Source organism: Schistocerca nitens, chromosome 5 (assembly GCF_023898315.1).
Source record: "Schistocerca nitens isolate TAMUIC-IGC-003100 chromosome 5, iqSchNite1.1, whole genome shotgun sequence".
NCBI classification, from domain to species: Eukaryota; Metazoa; Arthropoda; class Insecta; order Orthoptera; family Acrididae; genus Schistocerca; species Schistocerca nitens.
In genome coordinates this window covers 623,082,844-623,104,863 of record NC_064618.1, presented here as the reverse complement: position 1 = coordinate 623,104,863, position 22,020 = coordinate 623,082,844, and the positions used below count along the sequence as shown (strand labels likewise).

Genomic DNA, 22,020 nt, shown 5'->3' with positions numbered 1-22,020 from the left:
ACAGGAGTTCCTTGTCTTAATTGTCTCTTCATCGTTATTTAACCCTAGCAATAACAATACATTTTCTATAACGCGTAATATCAAGGGGATGGGTGGGGGTAATTTGTGCCCATCACCAAAACAACCTAAAAAAATTTCCTTAAATGTGTTTAACTGTAAAAGTGAAACACATTTAACGAAATTTTTTAGTATATTTAGTATATACTTTTAGTATATTTTAAATGCGTGCTGATGCATAAATAGTGTTCAGAACCTGAGAATATTTTTAAGCGCAACCTGAGCAGCACCAAGGCATTTTACGTGATGGTTACACCGTGTGTAGGGGTACTTTATGACCACCAAAAGAATTTAAAAAGTAGAAAGCTTGTTAATTTTGTTGATTTCAGTCTAAACACATCTTTTAAACTTACGTGCATAGTTAAGGAGGGACCCCAAACCGGAAAATATGAATATGAAGTTTGTTGCAAAATGTCACATCACTATTAAGAGAAATTTTTGGGTTTAAGTTTTGCTGAAAATTTTAAAAGTTACCGAATCTCATACAAGAACAATAATTTCTTTTTCCAAATTTTAAAAGATAAAATTACAGACTAGGTTACAACAATATTTTCAAAAGGGGCACGAAGTTCCCTTCCTCCCCCCCCCCCCCACCCGCTCCCATCCCTTGGTATTGCTGGTATTGAAATCATTAAGACGTTTAGTATCGTGAAAGCGGAACAGTACCAATCCCAATTCGTTGGTGTCGAGATGTAATACGTGTAGGAACATATCAGTCACTTTATGTGACAACAGGATTGCACACAAGCTTCGCGTGTAGCGTGTGTGACAAACATACGTCAGCAATCGCGCAAGTTAGTCTGAAGGAGAAACGCGTCACACAGCAATAAGAGACCTGACTCTGTACTGCAGACTTGCCCCATATGCCACTCTCCGTACACCTACAGCATGTCCATTTGCTGAACAAATACGGACTGCCATGCAACTGGCACTGTAGACTTCATGGAGACTTAATGTGTACTAAGTTTCAAGCAGACGAGATCCTAGGATATTTTTCAAATGCTGACCGTCACTTTTAGCAGTAGAAGTCATGTTGTCGGTAAATTTATATTTACGTCAAATTCATATGAAACTAGCAACTCATTACTTCAGTAATAGGTTCATAGATTCTTAGTATGCTGGAAGAAAACAGCACACGACTTGTGTTATAAATACATATGATCTTGAAAAAGTACGTCAAGAGGCCGTTGGTTTATTTTGTGTAATATCTGCTGCTCCTCCAGGATTATCAGCACGGTTCCAGTGAAAACGATACAGCATAACTGTAGTACGTCCCAATCGCGCGGTAAGCTTACCTTATTGTCAAGTTAACATATTTAAGACCATTATTTGTTGAAATTTTTGAGATCATTATTCAAGTGTTTTTCTGTGTTTCTTTTCAGAGAGTTATGTATTTAATAGATTGGTAATGCTGCTCGATATATTTACTAGAATGGAAACAGAGACATTCCCAGTGTTTCTTCCACTAGTGCGTTGGTTGTGTTGATCGCTGACACTGATTGTACTAATTGCTGTCAATGCTATTAGAAGTAGGTAGCTAGTTTAGGTATGCCGTCACATGATTTACTCACAATCACACACCCTTAGGGCACTGGGCCACTCTATCCGAATGTTGTTATGGGGATAATTTCCCTACACCACCCTTTGATATCATCGATGCTGTTGCCAGATGCATTTCTTCCTTATTACAAGGGGGAATAGGAATAAAGCAATCAGTCACAATCCCAATATTCTTACATGCTCAGATTTAAGCTATAAACAGCCATCTTCAAATCATTTGAATGAGTTACATTCAAACAAACTCCCAGCAGTAAACGTCACCACATGACTTTACTGTTGGTGTACACTAGTAAAGTCATACAGTGACATGTACATGTACTGCTGTTGGTGTACACCAGTAAAGTCATATGGTGACATGTACATGTATTACTTGTGGTGTATACCAGTAAAGTAATATGGTGACATGTACATATACTACTGTTGGTGTATACCAGTAAAGTCGTATGGTGACATGCAATGCTCTGAGTTTGTTCGAATGTAACCCACTCAAATGAACTGAAGATGGCTGTTGATAGCTGAAATCTGCATATGTAAGAATAATAAAAACCAGTGGGTATGTGACTGATTTCTTTATTCCTGTCCTTCCTTATAATAATATACAGTCGCTGTGCACAACGGTTCAGTATATGATCAAAGTTGGTGTTTCTTACTTATTTTCACATTGACTATCAGGTCAGCCAAAGGAGAGTTACCTACTGCAAGTGCTGGTGTGCATGTGCAATAGGCCAAACGCACTATATCGGTACAAAAGAGCTATTTAAGTATATAGTGCTATGTGTTTTATGGATGACCAAGTATGTAAAAAGGAAGGAGAGGGGGGGGGGGGGAAGTGGTTCGGATAATGCCCCACATTTTGCCTCAATAAAACCTTAGTATGAACAGAATATACAACTATAAACACTTTAGGCTGGCGCATTTGAAGTTAAAAAATCGTTATAGGAACCAGTACATCATATGCTGATCGGTAGGAAGTGTCCGAATGTCCGAATTAATAGAGAAGAAGGCGTTGTTGTGTGAGGGGGGGAATAGTTTCCAGGAGGAGTAAAATTAAAATTTCCTGTATATATACTGATTTGGTTTTTCTGTGTTTTCTCTGTAACACTTTAGGTGACTGCTAGATTGTTTCCTTAATACGCTTCGGCCATTTTCTTGCCTATGGTTCTCCTGCTTCTGATGATCTAGACATCAATGAGAACCCTTTGGGTGACGTAAATCCGTAATTATACACTGTTCCGCGGTTATTTGATACATAGAACGAACTTTGACAAATAATTTCACAAATTGCTTTGTACAGTAATATTACTATCAACGCACCTTTGTCTGTATTCTGAACACAAAAGTCATAAATCATGCCTGTTTTTTGGACTTAACAGAAACATTTAAAGAGTGTACCACATAGACTGTGAAGTGCGAATCTATTCTTTGTTATGATGATTGCAAGCTCAATGTAATATTGCGTTTACTATTTAGTAGGGTTTGGGCTGAAAGAAAGGAAGAGAGTGGAATGCAGTTCTGGGACGAAACGTACTGCTCACGAATATAACATAGTGAGCCGGAGAACGTCACTCAGTCCACGGATAGGTCGCCAACAGCGGTGCTAAACACCATATTTCTAGAGGCCGACACCAGCTCAGTTTAACGGCCCTCGAATCTGGTGACATAGATAGCACTTGGTGATAGCGATCGTAACAACGGCAATGGGTAAATAGTATGTGACTGCTCTTAACCGTGATAGTTTACGTAGAACAGTAAAAGCATTAAATTCTTCGTACGGCAACATTAGTATGCTGTATCTCTTCGTACCACATTGGCGCCGCAACATGCCATTCTGATACCTAATATTATTGGAGCAGAGAGTTACGCTGCTCTACGCTGTCGCGATAAAGAACCTACTTGCACGTCTCATTCTATATATACGACACTGAAGCACAGGTGTGATCAGATTGCCTTTACTTCACATACCCCAATAGGAGAGCGCTAATGAACCGTTCTGCGCTTCAGGAAGAGGAGATGGGAATAAATACGGCGCCGGTGCGTGTCGTGGTGCTGCTATTGTTAGGCTTGGGCCGTATACAGGAAACAGCTGCAGCTGCCAGAACAATGCTGGGCAGCCTACGCGCAGCTTGAGATGCGTGCGTACCGGCAGAACAGGAGAGCGAGCGAGGAGTCAGGCGTCGGACGCGGCGGCTTACACACCTCTTTCCACAATACGTGAGCGCAGCTGGCTCGTTTCGTGCACCAGGTTTCAGCATACTCACGAAGTCGCAGACAACTGGCGGTGCATCTGAGGTAGGTAGGAACATTTATATTTATAGGTTCTCTCTAGGCAAAAATGTGCTTCAGATGATGAAAATACTGCCAGAAGGTGACACCCTGCGACAGCATCGTCAGGGAGCGAACCAAGTGCCACGACGGTGAAGACCCTTGCGTCGTATTGTACAGCGGTAGCGTTCAAATGTCGATTTAGTCCCAATGGTTTAATTTAATCACGTGAAGTGAATTTCCGGGATGATAACCCAGTGTAAGAAATTTTCATTGAAAAATCGTAAAATAAGTGTTTAGGGTTTACACAGTTATTTAGACACACTATGATAAAAAATAGCCATTGAGGAAATAGCTCTACTGTTTTATACCATCAATATGTGTATTTATAGAAATAGTAACATACCCTAGAAATGTTTGGTATATGGCAAATTGTTAATAATTGCGCATTCATGAGGTGAAAAATTCGTCGAATAATAAAATTCAACGAACATCTAATCATAAAATCAATAAACTAAACCACGAGAAACTGAAAAATTTTCCGAATTTTTTACAGTTTCTTATAGAGATTATCAAACACACACAAACAGTCTATTAGTAGATAGTGGGTAAAATAGGAGTAGGTACCGCTGCAGTATATAATATGCACTATTGCAAACACTGTTATCAACACAAATGTTCTGGCCTGACACCCTAAATAATTTTTAATCAACCAGCAAAACTGTTGTGCGTTTCCGCTAGGTTCGTAGCTTGTAACTTGTATCTCAAGCACCCATAGCTAAACGCCAGCAGTAGCCGGGCCAAAATAGCGGGGGACCAATTCCCTGAATACTTCTTCTACATTTACATCTACATGGATACTTTTCAAATTACATTTAAGTGCCTAGCAGAGGGTTCATCGAACCACCGTCACAATAATTCTCCATTATTCCAATCTCGTACAGTGTGCGCATAAAACGAACACCTATATCTTTCCGTGCGACCTCAGATTTCCCTTATTTTATTATGATGATCGTTTCTCCCTACGTAGGTCGGCATCAACAAAATATTTTCGCATCTAGTGAGAAGCTCTCACCGCAAGATAAAACGCCTTCGTTTTAATGATGACCACCCCAAATCCTGTATCACTTCAGTGACACTCTCTCCCCTATTTCGCGATAATACAAAATGTGCTGTCCTTTGAACTTTCTCGATGTAATTCTAAATGACCGCAATATCTTGATCAACTGGTCGCTATGTTCGTCAGAAACTGCCCCGCAATTTTGAGGGAAGGCGTCAGAGAGAATTGTACTTCAGGCGAATGTCGCAGCCAACTTTTCCATAGTAAAAGTTCACCAACAGGCCTTCCTGTTACCTAAGAAATTGAGATATCCATTTTTAAAGCTTTCCCAGGCTGTATTCTCTTTGCTATTCAACAAACTGATTGTTTCCGCAAAGCCATCAAATCTAAGAGGCCAACGAATACTTTTAAGATAATTGTGTTCACCTGGGGAACCATAATCCTATAACTGTTCAAAGACGTTTTATAGGGTTACACCTCGGCTGTTATTGTCAAGTATTCCCTATATTGTCCGCTGCTCGCGGTCTCGAGGTAGCGTTCTCGCTTCCCGAGCACGGGGTCCCGGGTTCGATTCCCGGCGGCATCAGGGATTTTTCCTGCCTCGAGATGACTGGGTGTTGTTGTGTCGTCTTCATCATAATCATTCATCTCCATCACGGTCGGGGGAAGGCAATGGTAAACCACCTCCACTAGGACCTTGCCTAGTAAAGCGGTGCGGGTCACCCACATCGTTCTCCTACGCTCAGTCCAGAAGCATGGGACTTCATTTCATTTCCATTCCCTGTATTGCATCTTGCACAAGTGGCCAGTTTCGCTTTTACAGGCCAGTTTGAAGTGCAGTAAGTGTCAATATATTGTAATAATATCCGATTATAAAACGGCGGATATATGCCACCCGCTTGTATGTTATGTGTCGCTCGTGGAGCGATATTCATTACGAGTTGTTCATTATGATTGAACTGATAAGAATTAGCAAGTACATGCAACTTACATTTTCACAGTTGAACAGTGTAATTCAAACAAAGGACACGAACAATTTCCACATTCGCCACTGTCCAAACGTTTGCGTTTTGTCACTGATAACTCAAATGGTTCAAATGGCTCTGAGCACTATGCGACTTAACTTCTAAGGTCATCAGTCGCCTAGAACTTAGAACTAATTAAACCTAACTAACCTAAGGACATCACACACATCCATGCCCGAAGCAGGATTCGAACCTGCGACCGTAGCGGTCACGCGGTTCCAGACTGAAGCGCCTTTAACCGCACGGCCACACCGGCCGGCCCACTGATAACTGTCATCGAATCAAAAGTTTCTGTTTCGTTTTAAATCTTTAGTCAAACTGACCCAGAGTGACACCTCAAAATGATTCATCCTTACTAAAAAAGGAGAGATGATGAAATAAGTCGTTGATGGCTGTTTAAAACAATGTCAATGAACGGAATCCAAAGTTGTATCCATGTTATCTCCCGTCAATGGTGTATCATTGAACTGATAAAACTACATCTCCTTGTGTGCAGTCTGTAGGAAATATCGGAAATGTACGTGTCTCTGCAGCGAGTTAGAGTAGCTTACATAACGAAGAAGGAGCCGGCTACCGCTGCTGCATCAGTCAGATAAGGCTGTCAGATGTGGCAGCTTCACACAGTCGCATGCTCACATGACAGCTATAAGCAAACTAGTGGCCAAATGAAAGGACGTATTCGAGTGAACATAGAAATTCAGGCAAATGCTAAAAATGTTGCTTGTCACAATATGCGAAGGCAAACACTTCTGCAACTTACTTTACCGATTGATCGAAGTAACTTCGAAATCATTAGGAATATCTTGAAGCATTCAAAGGATTATACTCCATATAGCATAGCTTGAGCAACAGTGGACTCACTGTCACAATCGAAAGTGAAGGAAGACCGCACTTTTCACCTAAAACGGGACAGAACAGTCTGGTGTCTTGCAGATTCATGAGTCGTCAGTTTCTCACGCTGGCGCTAACTTCGGAAAGAGCGATTTCAATGCACAATCTACCAACTTGAACTTGTTGTGTCGGTAAATTAGAAGTTAGGGAGTCCAGTTTTTTCTAGTGTATAATTTTACGAGTATGAACTTATTTTGAATTAAGGGATGATGATTTTATTGAGGGAAAGTTCTTCCTTTAACAACAGTCTCAAATGATCGTTACCTGAGAGCACCGCAGATCGCTAACAAGCGGCTCAACTGCAACAAGCCTTGTCTTTTCAATCATAACTAGATGGAGGATGAAGAATCCCAACCTAAACTCCTCACAATGTTCCTCAATACTACACCCCCGAGCCACGTAAGCCCACTGCAAGTCTGTTACAAACAGGACATAGTAATGATGTCCCAGGATAACGGACGTAAGAATATCGAGCATAGAAGACGCACGCAATGGAGTCGTGTTCCTCTTTTCTCTGTATTTGGAGATGCGTTCACCAAAACCTCATTTGTGTACAAATCATCCCAATAACGTCCAGGGAGAGATTCAGGAATCAATATAATGGAAATATAGACGACTCTGACATCCGTGGGACCTAGAGACGGTCTGCTTCATGTTGACGCTATAAAAATGGCTCTGAGCACTATGGGACTCAACTGCTGAGGTCATAAGTCCCCTAGAACGTAGAACTACTTAAACCTAACTAACCTAAGGACAACACACACATCCATGCCCGAGGCAGGATTCGAACCTGCGACCGTAGCGGTCGCGCGGTTCCAGACTGTAGCGCCAGAACCGCTCGGCCACCAGCGGCCGGCTTGACGCTATAGCACAATTGCAGTGGCTTGTGAGATCCCTCAATTATAATCCTACTTCGCATGTCTGTGTTACACATGGCAGACGTATCACAGTTGAGGCAGGCAAGTCCCACAATTAATTCAAGACTCTTCCTTAGAAGAGGCAAAATTTCTCTTAGGAGAAGAACAACAATTTTTTTGATTTCGTGCAACACACAGGCTAAACAGTCTTGTTCGTTCACAATAGCCACACAATGTATTAACAGAAGGTAATCAAGGTTGCCTCACCAGCCATTGAGCTGTCATATTATGCAGATTTTTTCCTCATCTATGCCGACTTATACAGACTGGAATTACCGGCCAGTTTATTCTGACTAGTATCGTCTGTGATCTAAATTCGACCAGCTGTATCGCTCTCATAAAAATATAACTGCGCATAACGTAGTGAACGACTATACGTAGACGTCATTGGGTCTGATCTTACAGTGATGCAGTCCACGTAAAATTGTGTCTTAATTGTTTGAGAACTGCCAGTAACAAATGCAGCAATGTAGCTACGAATACTGTTTAAATAATTCTGTGATTTCTCTTTAATTGCTCCATAATTTGATACAGTTTCTTGAAAAATAAATTTTGTATTTACGGTGGCAAATTAAAGTCTGCCTCATAAGGCAGAATGTGAGTGCCGTCGTATCAAGCAAAGTAAACGCAGATGTAAAATGTTTTACGTTACGAAATCTGCACTGTTAATTCATCAATACACAAATATAACGCTCAAAATTATTTAGAATTACGTTAAGTGCACATTTTAATGTATCTTTCATAACAACAACATAATTATCAATTTCCACATTATTCCTATTACTTTGTCTCCGCAGAATTTATGTCTCTCTCGCTCTTTGTCTTTCAGCCCTACCCGTTAATGTTCTGCTCAGAGGCATAGCCTAAAATAAATGTAACTTCTGTATAATAAGGAAAGTCCGAGCTGTTCAGACTCAAGAAACTGAGAATTAGGAACTTTCTTCAAATTTTGTGCTAACAGCAACACATTAACACAATGTTAGCTCCGTTTACTCTTAGGCAAAAGTAAGCGAAGAAACGACACCAATAAAAAAATCAAGGTACGGTCTGTGACGTCCCTGAAGGCTTCGTTATTACGATGTTGATTTTCCTCTGTTGACAACATAGGCGACCTAGCAGTTGTGGCATCGTAGTTGCCTTATAAGCGTTTATTGTTACAAATTAACCATGTGCAACATTTAAACAGGGAAATAACCTAGAACGTGATTTCATCAAACGCTCACTTTTACGTGTAATTTCTACCATAATACCTGAACAATACGTGGAGTACAAAGTGGTAATGTAACTTTCGAAGTAAGTTTTAATGGCGTCCTTGTATAATTAATATTAAAATCAGTGCTTCATTATTCGATGTTCACGTATTAATATTACGATGCTAACACGCTCGTGTTTGACGTATCACAGGTATGACGGAGGATGTAGTCGATGTATCTTTCAACGAAAGACGCTACTAGTTGTGTGTTGATTCAGAGAAACCATGAAAATCCTGCAGTTGTATAGACAGCCGAAGCTCTGATCACGTATCATCTGATTGTTTTGTGTAATTAATGATGAGTCCTCTTTTGAATATCAACTTTAGAACTATTTTTAAAAAAATGAAATTGCGGCGCAGTAGTTCTCGTGACTATCACAGCATTCGTTATCAGATATCAGCCAACATCTGTCTTGAGTTCATGATGATTGCTTGAAATTTTAATATCGAGTTAATGTGTGTTTCCCGATCTGCATTTTATTTTTCTTTTGTAATGAATATTTCCGCAGACTACACAGGTTCAAACTTCGTCGTTCTGTTGCAGAGGACGCTGCTATTAAGTAAAATCTATCACAGTTTGTTTATTTCTAAGGTTGTGGAAAATGTCTCCTTTAAAACGCAGTGCAGAAGCTTTAAATGTTCAGCGTGATTCAAATTTTCACCGCTGCTTAAAACTACAAAGTCACAACGTTGTTTCCAAACATGTTCGAGAAGTAATATGTAACTGATATTTCAAGCGGTAATAACAGGAAAATTAAATAACTCTATGACAAGACTATGACCCTTTTACACATTAAAAAAGTAAAAACAGAATGCACGCATTGCTACTTTTAAACCGTTCCCTTAACAGTGGGTACACAAGCTTCACAACTGTCGCCCACTTCCTATACATCATTGTTAAAATTTTCGCCGTCGGTTCGGAAACGAATAAGAATTTTAAAAACTGAAATACGTGCATCTTTCTCACTGCAGAACAAATATGGCTACAAAATACGATGTAATTTTCGCTAGATTTGTAATTTGGCAGAGGTTTTTCATACCTTAAAGTCTTACTCTAGTTTACAGAGTCAGTACGGTAGCAGTGCGTCCTTTGATAGACTCACTACGCAAAGACACTTAAAACACTTTAGCGACTCTCACCCTCAGTTGTTGTACCCGTTCCCATATTTATCAGGAACGCATACATGGATTGATCTCAAAGGTTACTGTAAGACGATTACTAGGTCAAACGGATATATATGTGATGATGAGCTCCAAATGAGTACTCAGTGCAAAAAGGTTAAAGGAAAGAATCTTGTTTTGTGACGCCAGCGAATGGTGCAATCTTGAGTAAGAACTACTAAACATAAAACATACAACAATACAATTTATTTAACGTTCATACATCAAACAAGCGTAGTGGAAGGTACATCATCCATTGAAATATTTGTCTGTGTCAATGCCTTTAGAAGGCTTTGACAGGAAGAAAAATTCAGTGTTGGTGTATGTGCAGACAATTAACAATAAATATCCTGATAACAAATAATAAAGCAAACAACAACTACCCGACTATCATCCGTGCAACTATTCTGCATAAATTATTTCTCCAGATACGGGGAGTAATATCTCCACCAACCTTGGATCACGCAAGGTATATGGTACCACAATTAGAATACCATTCATCGACGGATACGTGATCCCTCAGCTCCGATATCATAATTTAGCAGTCAGAGTACAATGACGTGACCCATCAAAGCACGCCATAACTCAGGACGCAATCTTGTATGATTGATGAGCCATCACTAAGCACATTCTGCGTAGAGGGCTGAATATTGCTCGTTATCTCCTGGAACCTATTTCAAGCCAATGTTCCATACAACATGAATTGAAATTTAGTCATTTTTCTGAATATACGGGTACGGAGTTACAATAAATTCGTTACCTGCTTGACATCGGATCAGACTGTCATAACGGGAATATAGCATACTAACGAATACTGTCCAAACATGGACGTCATTCTCGATACAGAAAATAATTTTAATAAAATAATATTTTCTTATAACAGTACAAAAAATACTACACAGTTTTTTCCACGTAGTTTAATCTGTACTGGCGTGCAAAACTTATAACGACGAAAGTAACTTTCACATCATATGTCACGGCAAAAAAACGTAGACCGATTAAACTTGAGCCATACATAGAAAGAACTGTACAGCATAGTACTGAAAGCAACTGCAAGAAAGGCACTGCTGATGTGTGCACATCGACCTATCTGATATCTATCCCGTCTGGCGTAAAGTTTGCTTATATAGCCTGAGGCGAGGCACGAAAGAGAAAGTGAACACGGAGCCGCTAGGAGGCGTGAGCCGCGCATGTACTGTGTTTGGAAGCACGCTGTGCGGCAGTATAAGCTGGCAACGTGTAGAACTGAGACTGTTGGGGGACTCTGAGTGGACAGCCTTGGATCTGCTCACGACGGCATTGGAACCATGGACAGATTTTTTTTTTTTTTTTTTGGGGGGGGGGGATTGGGGGACGAGCAAATTTTCAGCCCATGAACTGTAGTAACAATGGGATTTATTGTACTGCTGCCTCTTGTTGCCTCATTCGAAAGTCTCGTCATCTGCTTCAATCTGTGCTATGGGTATTGCCAACTGCCAGTCTTGAGTGAATTCCTTAGTAGTGAAATGCCCGTGTTTTGATGGTTTATCATGTGTGGTTAAATTTTTTTATTTTATTTAATGGACCAATTGGTTGCTTGAAGTTTTCCAGGCCATGGTTTAAATTGTCATTATTGTCTGCATTATATTCCCTGAAGTACGTATGGACATGTTTTTGAGGCTCGTTGAATTAACACCATCTGTTTGTGTGTTTAGAAGCTTGTCTTGTCACTTTGTGTTCTCTCCAATGTGTACAACGAGCTGCCTGAGGAGACGGGCGAGCTGGGCCTGTTGATTATTGGAGAGTAAAAGGGCTCGTACCAAGAGCGGCAGTTCATCTGTAATGGAAGGAAAGCTGTGTAATCCTGATTTTAGTATACGCCTCCAATTATAACCATTATCTCTTGATGCACTTGTAGTTGCGTGAGTGGTGGCTTAATTTTAAAGCGACGAGTTTGTTTATTGCTGTTTAATGATCCTGTGTTGAACTATTGCAGAAGTTAACTTTATAGTTATTCACTTGTGAGCTTCAGTTTGTTTTAGAGATTTCTATATTTAATTACAGTAATGTTTTTATGAGAAACTTTGTCTTAAAATTTTATGCTCTGGCCTAGTTATTTTTGTTGTTGAAGTACCAGGTTTATTGGATTCTGATTACTTTGGTAGTGGGTGTTTAAATATTACTGCGTCGTAAAACATATTTTAGTCTTTTATTATTTTAATAGCTTGCTTAAAAGTTTAATGCTAAAAGAGCTGATGTTTGTCTACCCTAGCTTAAGATCAAGTTTGCAAGCGCAGTGATTCTGTATGAAGAATTTTTAAAAATAAGTGCCAAGGAATGAAACTCGCTGAGTTATATTGTAACAAAGTCAGTCATGTTTGAGAATTGAGGCCTAATCCTTTCATTAACTGAACCTTTCCTGTGTTAGCGTAAAGTTGCGCTACAACAAAGAGACGAACATAAATACCACTTCCATTCAAGGATAATAATTACGCTGAAGTCGCCGTGACTGATGATAGTCCCCACGAAATTACAAAAGACAGGGCATGGTGCTTAAGGGGCTGCGTAACTGTGTGATGCCGCGCGGGATTAGCCGAGCGGTCTGGCGCTGCAGTCATGGACTGTGTGGCTGGTCCCGGCGGAGGTGCGAGTCCTCCCTCGGGCATGGGTTTGTGTGTTTGTCCTTAGGATAATTTAGGTTAATGAGTGTGTAAGCTTAGGGACTGATGACCTTCACAGTTAAGTCCCATAAGATTTCACACACATTTGAACATTTGAACTGTGTGATCACTGCGGACGGTAATGCACGCTCTGCAACGTGATGTCGTGTGTCGTGCTGGCAGTAGTGTGGTGAGTTCTTATGTCAGTGTGTTACATTACTCCACCGGCGTGGCTGACACCTGCTGGATAGTCGTTGGTGCGAGGCGACGTGTTGCAACACATCTTCCCAACGCATCCCACACTTGCTCGGTGGGATTTATGTCAAGGTAAAGACAAGCCAGTCCATTCCCCCAGTGTACTCTCGTTCCAAAAGCTCCTCCACGTGCCGTGTTCGATTGTCATCTATAAAAAATGAAGTCAGGGCGGGATGCAGAACAAAAAAGACGCAAATGAGGAAGGAGTACAGTGTAACAACGGCGTTGACCGGTGAGTCTACCTAGTTCAAAAACTTGGAGGTCAGTGCACCCGTACAACATTATGCCTCCTTGGGTCACCAAAGAATCATGTTCGACTATGTTCCTAGGGGCATTACGTGTTCCTACCTCTCGCCATATTAAGACATAGCAGCTTTTGATTCCGATATGAATACCCTGAAAATATCAATCTTTGTATAACATGTTACCCATGCATGCGATTAATTTTTAATGAAGTGTGAGGTACTGAGCAATCTTTTAGGGTTTGTTATTGTTGTGGTCTTCACTCTAGACACTGAAGCTCTCCATGCTACTCTATCCTGTGCAAGCTGCTTCATCTCCCAGTACGTACTACAGCCTACATCCTTCTCAATCTGTTTATTGTATTCATCTCTTGGTCTCCCTCTACGATTTATACCCTCCACGCTGCCCTCCAATACTAAATTGGTGAGCCCTCGATGCCTCAGAGTACGTGCTACCAACCGATCCCTTCTTCTAGTCAACTTGTGCCACAAATTTCTCTTCTCCCCAATTCTGTTCAATACCTCCTCATTGGTAATGTGATCTGTCCATCTAATCTTCAGCATTCTTCTGTAGCACCACATTTCGAAAGCTTCTATTCTCTTCTTGTCTAAACTATTAACCGTCCACGTTTCACTTCCTTACATGGCTACACTCCAAACAAATACTTTCAGAAACGACTTCCTGACACTTAAATGTATACTCGATGTTAACAAATTTCTCTTCTTGAGAAACACTTTCCTTGCCATTGAGAGTCTACATTATATCTGTTGTGTCTAGACAAGACAGCCTAGACACCAGGAGAGGAAGCCGAAAGGCACGCGGTAAGCTAAAGCAGGATGGCGTGAGGTCTGAAACAGGATACGTAATGAATACTATAAAGAAAAGTACGTATCAGATAAAATACTTAACTTTAATCCATCCTTGTGGTACATCTGGAGATTGTGGCGATACAAGTGAGACTCTTTAGATACATGCAATGTTACTAATGGCGCCTTGCTAGGTCGTAGACATGGACTTAGCTGAAGGCTATTCTAACTGTCTCTCGGCAAATGAGAGAAAGGCTTCGTCAGTGGAGTCGCTAGCAAAGTCGTCGTACAACTGGGGCGAGTGCTTGTACGTCTCTCGAGACTTGCCGTGTGGTGGCGCTCGATCTGCGATCCTGACAGTGGCGACACGCGGGTCCGACATGTACTAATGGACCGCGGCCGATTTAAGCTACCACCCAGCAAGTGTGGTGTCTGGCGGTGACACCACAATATCCTCTCTACTTCGACCATCATCGGTTATTTTGCTCCCCAAATAGCAAAATTCATTTTCTTCTTTAAGCGTCCCATTTACTAATCTAATTCCCGCAGCATCACCCGATTTAATTCGACTACATTCCATTATCCTCGTTTTGCTTTTGTTGATGTTCATCTTATATCCTCCTTTCAAGACAGTGCCCATTCCGTTCAACTGCTCTTCCAAGTCCTTTGCTGTCTCTGGCAGAATTACGTCATCGGCAAACCTCAAAGTTTTTATTTTTTCTCCATGGATTTTAATACATACTCCGAATTTTTCTTTTGTTTCCTTTACTGCTTGCACAATATACAGATTGAATAACATCGGGGATGGCTACAACCCTGTCTCACTCTCTTCCCAACCACTGCTTCCCTTTCATGCCCCTCGTCTTTTGTAACTCCCATCTGCTTTCTGTACAAATTGTAAATAGCCTTTCGCTCGCTGTATTTTACCCCTGGCACCTTCACAATTTGAAAGAGAGTATTCCAGTCAAATCGTCAAAAGCTTTCTCTAAGTCTACAAATACTAGAAACATAGTTTTGCCTTTCATTAATCTATTTTCTAAGATAAGTCGTAGGGTCAGTATTGCCTCACGTGTTCCAACATTTCTACGTAATCCAAACTGATTTTCCCAGAGGTCGGCTTCTACCAGTTTTTCCATTCGTCTGTAAAGAATTCGTGTTATTATTTTGCAGCTGTGACTTATTAAAGTGATAGTTCGGTAATTATCACATCTGTCAATACCAGCTTTTTTTGGGATTGGAATTATTATATTCTTCTTGAAGTCTGAGGGTAAAACACAATAAAACTGCCTTTAATACAAAGAAAGTGAAGATAAATTGTAACCAAGACAATCAACTGTTCTAATGCAGCCTATATGGTGTAAATGCTTTCCACCTTGTAAGAGAAACGTTTGCCGTGCAGTTGTAATTGATCGTAATAACTCTGAACGAACAGGCCTCGGAAGGCCCAACGGTACTGACCGACCGCCGTGCCATCCCCTACCGCTGGCGTCACTGTACGCGAATGTGGAGGGGCATGTGGTCAGCACACCCTCTGTGCCGTTGTCAGTTTTCGTGACCAGAGCCGCTACTTTTGCCTCACAAGGTCTGAGTGCACCCCGCTTGACAACAGTGCTCTCCACATCTGACGGTCACCCATTAAAGTGCTAGCCAAATCCGACACAGCTTAACTTCTATGATATAACGGGAACTGGTGTTGCCACTGCAGCGAGACCATTGGCTACACATAGAAACTATCGTTAGAAAAATGATTCGTTCGAGTACTCACTGCTGCAGTACGTGTCTTCAGGTTCACTCTGACTTGCATTCACCTCGTTTAGCCGAAAATTGTACATGAAAACGAAAATAAAGTAACGGCTGAAGGAAGTTTAAGGTATAATAGTCCTGCAAAGGCAACTCACGTTAAGCAGGCTGCAGTCGCTCATGGAGAGTGAATGAATAAAGGCTAAATGAATGTGTGTTCAAATGAAGGTTAAGGCTCGTAGTACAGAGTGCAGAAAATAGTTCATGAGATTTGGTTTTATGTTCCCTTATTATTAAGAAAATGCATACCAAATCTCATGAATAATGCATACAAGTGTCCTTTAACGGAACTCGTGGTTGTGAAGTACTACACATGTATAAAGACAGAAAAATAGTCTAATATTCAGAGAATGGGGAATTAATGTGAAATACGACCGCTATGCCCGTATGTAAAATAGATATTCATGCTCGCACATTAAAACAAAGACACATACCGAATGAAGTCCTTACGTTTCTCGGATTGCAAAGCACGTTCCTAAATGAACCGAAAATATCATATAAGACAGAATGACGCCAGTGTAAGGTGAACAAGCAACGATCTCACTTATAACTCTGGACGAAGCAGCTTCGAATTCTCAGTAATACACAATGCAACATGTCTGAACTTGCCAAAGTCGTCATCAAGTAGAAAGATGTTCACAGCGTCAGGCAGACATGAGGAGCAGATTGGAGACTGAATGTATGGCTGGCCACACCGCGCAACCAAACATGGAACTCAGCGCAGAGCAAGGTGGTTGGTTGATATGGGGGGGGGGGGGGGGGGCGGCCGGGGTGGCCGTGCGGTTCTAGGCGCTTCAGTCTGGAACCGCGTGACCGCTACGGTCGCAGGTTCGAATCCTGCCTCGGGCATGGATGTGTTTAATGTCATTAGGTTAGTTAGGTTTAAGTAGTTCTAAGTTCTAGGAGACTGATGACCAAAGATGTTAAATCCCATGGTACTCAGAGCCATTTGAACCATTTGATATGGGGGGGGGGAGACAAAACAGGAAGGTCATCGGTCCCATTGGATTAGGGAAGAATGGAGAAGGAAATTTGCCTGCTTTTTCAAAGGAACCATCCCGGCATTTGCCTGAGGTGATTTAGGAAAATCATCGAGCAATGTTACTGCTGGCCTGCTACACTCAAACTACTGCTTCAAGAAATTTTTTTCAGTGGTACTTTAGGAGACGAAAACGGACTACAGAATCTCTCGGTCAAACAGATTCATTGCAAATCCCGTACTGATACATAACAAGAAAGTCGTTTATAACAGATAGCTTTTGACATTTATGGTCTTAGATTCAAGAATAGAAGGAATTGAAAGAGGAAGCTTTACGAAACTGAGGAATAAATCGCTATCTAATAATAACAAAATAATTACCAAACTGAAGACAGCAATTTTGAAAATCTGCTTCTTTACATACCAGTATCTATCGGCCGTCCAGTGTGCCACTGCAAGTTTCAGCTGGTCCCAGGCATGCTGAGTGCGGTACACGACGTCAGATACTGCAGACCATTCCATTCGGTTAATTCCTATGTCCCAGAGGTAGCTGTGGAATGCTGCCACACTGTTGCAGTTCGAAGCCGTGGCCTAAATATTGACCGTAGGGCTGGGAATTAGGTCGTAGGATATTGCACTGCTTTTGTACAGCACTTAGATTACCCTATGAAAGACTGGAACTATATCCGTATATGACTTCAACACCTTCCTCTTGAACTCGTAGGAATTCATGCCGCCCCCACAGTCTTCTACTACGGTTATTCTACCTGAGACAAGTACTGCACTCATCAGTGAGTAGAGCTCGATAATCATGCGTGTCCGCAGGGGGAGTGACTGTGGAGACGAACTTGGGTCGCCTCGTATGTGGAGTACCGATAGATATATTGCCTGGTTTACCGTAATTCTCTAGAATATAAAAAGTTTTTTCATCACCTACAAAAGTTAGTTCTTGTAGCCTGACCGTCTTGAAACCAACTCATTTAGCTCAGAAATGAGAATTTTGGGGTCTTGCTCCTACCTGGAACAATTTCTGCTGGGGCTCCATGTCGGGCCCCTTACAGCCCCCCCCCCCACCCCCTTCCGCGTCTCACTCTTCTCCTTCGTGTATCTATGATGCTGAGAAATTTTGTCTACGGGTCAAAATGTGGAGGCCGGTGAGTAGTGTCTGGGAGGATACAGTTCTCAAAACTGCCAGCTTTGTTGCAGTCTCCTCTTGGTACCTATGAATCTTGATTTGTAGGTAGTGATCATCTTTTGGATTTGTTGACTACGAGACCAAAACGAGGAATATCTTCAATGTATGTCTGTTTCTTTTCTTTAATTCATTTATGATTTGTAACATGTTTAATTGTAACCACTGGCATGAAAGAATGATGTGTTTACACAATCGAAAGAATAATGGCATTTACTCTTAGTGAGCATTGAATTAAATAAATCGGGAAAGTCGTGAATTTATGCCAGAGCGGCACTCGGACCCGGAATTTTCCGTTTCTCGCGAACTGTAGCTTGGACAGCCTCCGCTTTCTGGACACTATCTCTGACCGACTCAAGTTTCCAGGATATCGACACACTACATTCACTACTCGCAGCATTTGCTGGTTCCCGTAGGAATTCGGGCTTGCTTCTGCATCTGCGTCCGTCTCCGTAGCGTAGCGGTAGCGTTACGACCTACCACGCAGGGGGCTCGAGTTCGATTCCCGGCAGGGGACTCGGTGTTGTGTGTCCATCATCATTGACTCGCAAGTCGCCGATGTGGCGTCACCTAAAAAGGACTGGCAATACGGTGGACGAACTCCCCAGAATGGGACCTCCCGGCCAACAATGCCACTGGCCGCCACGTCGAGTTATGTATATAGATATTAGTAGTATTTCTCTATAGCAGCCTAAGTAAAAATGTTTTTAGACATTACGTTGTACTGCACGATATGCCAGTTATTTACCGTCTTTGTTGCGCTGATATATCTATGTCACCTGTCATGTTCTTTGAGACTTATAAGAAACTTAAGGTAAGTAAGATTCGTGAGAGACCTCTAGAAAAAGTTTTTACGTCAAACTGGGGTCTGGAAAGGTGATAGACTGTCACCAGTTTCCTTCAACTGGATGTTGGACATTAGGAAAAAGAATCAGCCAGGAAAGAATTACTGAAAAAAGTTCACATTGGAAGTTCAAAGACCGGTGCCATCTAGGGTCCATTCCACGATGACGTGACGGTCCTGTCAAGAAACACAGAAGCAGTTGTGCACCAAATAAACACGTTGAAGGAACGAGCAGAAAATGCTAGCCTCCAAATTCCTTGTGAGAAAAGAATAAAAACAATATGCGAACAAAGCCACATAAACTAAAAACAGTGAAAAATGACAGCCAGCTGAAAAGAAGCCGATGACAGCAGCAAACAGAAGTTGGTCGCTGCCTTTGGCAGGACGCATGGTCTATACAAGACAGCTAAACAAGGACACTACGACACAGTGAAGAAAATCGAATGTGTACGAGCAAGTGGCTGCCTCAGACTGACAGGAAAGCTGGATTTAGAGAATGTGCGCAGTATGAGCGTAAAACCCTTGGAAAAGATTTTCGTGCTAAGATAACAGACGGACAGTATAGACTGCGAGGAAGAGGAGGGTGACACAGACGACTAATAGCTAATGGAGCCAATAAGGAAAGGAACAGACAGACCTATCGTCTCCGATAAATGGTACAGGAAGGTAAGTAGCAAAGGTCTGAATCAGAAAGACATCTGCAACTGACCAAAGTACAGATCACTGATAACAACTTCCACGAGGGGGAGAAGCGGAACACCAGCTGGGCAAGAGTAGAGAAGGAAGATGGCTAGAGAACTGTGCAGGGATTTTGTGATGGAGAGAAATGTTAGACATGGTCATAATTATGGAGAATGTGTTAAATATGAATTATAATACGTTTCTCCGAGACAAAAAAGTTCTTTCCGTAAATCGGCACGGATTTCAAAAGCATTAGTAGGTGAAACTCAGCTTGCCCTTTTCTCGCACGATGTCACGCGAACCACAGACGAAGGGCAGCAGGAATTCCTACATTTCCGGAAAGGATTCGACACATTGTCTCATTACAGACCGTTAACGTAATCGATTTTCTGACATGTGAGATGCTCAATGACTTATCAAGTAATAGAACCCACGACAACGAACTGGCAAGTGTTCATGAGAGGCAAGGGTATCGACAGTAGCGTCACAGTTGAATGTGTTCTCTGGAATAAAAATCTCTCGGTGTACATGTCGCGTCAATTCAGGATAAAACTCCAAGCTTTCGATCACCACCTCCATGGTCGACGTCAGGGCTAAAACCGACTGTCGTAAACTATTTTTTTTTCTTTATTGTATTTCAATTCCCCATCAGGCAAAGGCTGGCAGCAGCATATGCGCTGCTCTTCAGCCGAAAGACATAGAACAAACAATAGCAGTCATTTAAAAATATACAAAGGAGAAAACATGGTGAACATAGATATAAAAAAGGGGGAAATCATGGAAGACAATAGACAAAAAAGGGACGACTGTAAAATGGAGATAAAAACCATAAGAAAGTAGCACACACAAAGAACCACACACTGGGACAATTAAAAGAACACAAGGCACAGTATGACCGGAGCATGAAAGTATCGATGGATGGAGTAGCACATAACAAACACTGATAGTAACACTAAGTAAAAGGCTAGCACACAATTAAATTCACACCTTTCGACGCACAGGAGAAACAGCACTAAACACAACACTGACGTGGCACACTGACGATGATCAAAACGGAGGATCTGCCAGGTGCAAGGAGATGAGGGAGACCGGAAGAAGGGAAGGAGGGGAAGAGAGGCGGGAGATGGGCAGGGGGCGTTCCAAAGAGGGCCAGGTAGGGAGGGATGTGGGATGGAAAGAGGCAAGGATGGGGTGCACGGTCTCAGGGGTGGGTGGGGGGAAGGAGGAAAATCCGCTCTGGGACAAGGAGGGGAGAGGAAAAAGGGGGCCCTGGGGAGGGAGGGGAACAAGGCCACATTATAGATGGAAGGAAGGGTATATGTCACGTCGAAGTTCATCATCCGGGAGGGGGAGGTGCTGGAAATTACCCCGATGAATGAGATGGAGGGTTTGGAGGTGGAGAGAGGGAGGGATACAGCGATAGAGGCATGGCAATGTGTGGGGTGGAGAGGAAGGAGGAAACCAGAGGGTAGGGGGTCAAGCCTGCAATGTAAAGGATGCGGAGATGTTGGAAGAATAGGGGGAGGTGGGGGAAGGGGATGAGTTCATACAGGAGCCGTGTGGGGGAAGAAAGGCAGATACGGAAGGCAAGGTCGAGCACATGCTGTTAGAGGATTTGGAGGGCCTTGTAAAAGTGGGTGGGTGTGGAGATCCAGGCAACGCTGGCATAACAGAGGATAGGATGGATGAGGGATTTGTAGGTGTAGAGGATGGTGAAGGATGCAATCCCCATGTCCGGCCAGACAGGAGTTTTAGGAGGCGGAGGCGGGAATGGGCTTTCTACTGGATGGTCTGGAGGTGAGGGGTCCAGGTGAGGTGACGGTCGAGGGTGAGGCCAAGGTATCTCAGGGTGGGGGTGAGCTGGATGGGACGACCATAAAGGGTGAGGTAGAAATCATGGAGACGAAAGTAACGGGGTTGAGATGGAGGAACCACTGGTTATACCAAGTGGTGAACTGGTTAAGGTGGGTTTGGAGGGTGCTTTGGGCTCGTAAACTATTTGTTTTTCCTTTATTGAATTTCGATTCCCCCCAAAGTGGGGCGGGCTGGCAGCAGCTTAGTATGCTGCTGTAGAGCCTACAGACTTTTTAAAACGTAAGAAGAAAAGAAATAATAAAAACAGGCGATAAAAAGTGACTTACATTGTAAAATGGCGTAAAAGTGTGGAAAGTTGAACATAAAACATAGGGATTGGCAATGCTAATAAAATACATGGCGATAGTCTGGTTTCTGTTCGCAAGGGATAAAGAATCACACCCAGCAACAGTATGATGTCCGTTCGCAACAATTCCCAAAAGACACACAACACAGAACACTCACTGTAAAACACTGCACGAAAATGTCGGCACAAAAACGACATTCCCTAGCCAAGGGCAGGTGGGGGGGGGGGGGACTTG

The 22,020-nt window shown here is 42.2% G+C and overlaps 1 protein-coding gene across 2 annotated transcripts in view; it reads left to right on the top strand.

The window, feature by feature from the left end:
- Positions 1-3,769: 3,769 nt before the first annotated feature.
- LOC126259692 (beta-3 adrenergic receptor-like) overlaps positions 3,770-22,020 on the top strand; it is a 268,218-nt gene continuing 249,967 nt past the window's right edge. For both annotated transcript variants that reach the window (XM_049956653.1, XM_049956654.1), the window contains exon 1: positions 3,770-3,906. The gene's annotated coding sequence lies outside the window, so the exon portion shown is untranslated. The remainder of the gene's footprint in view (positions 3,907-22,020) is intronic.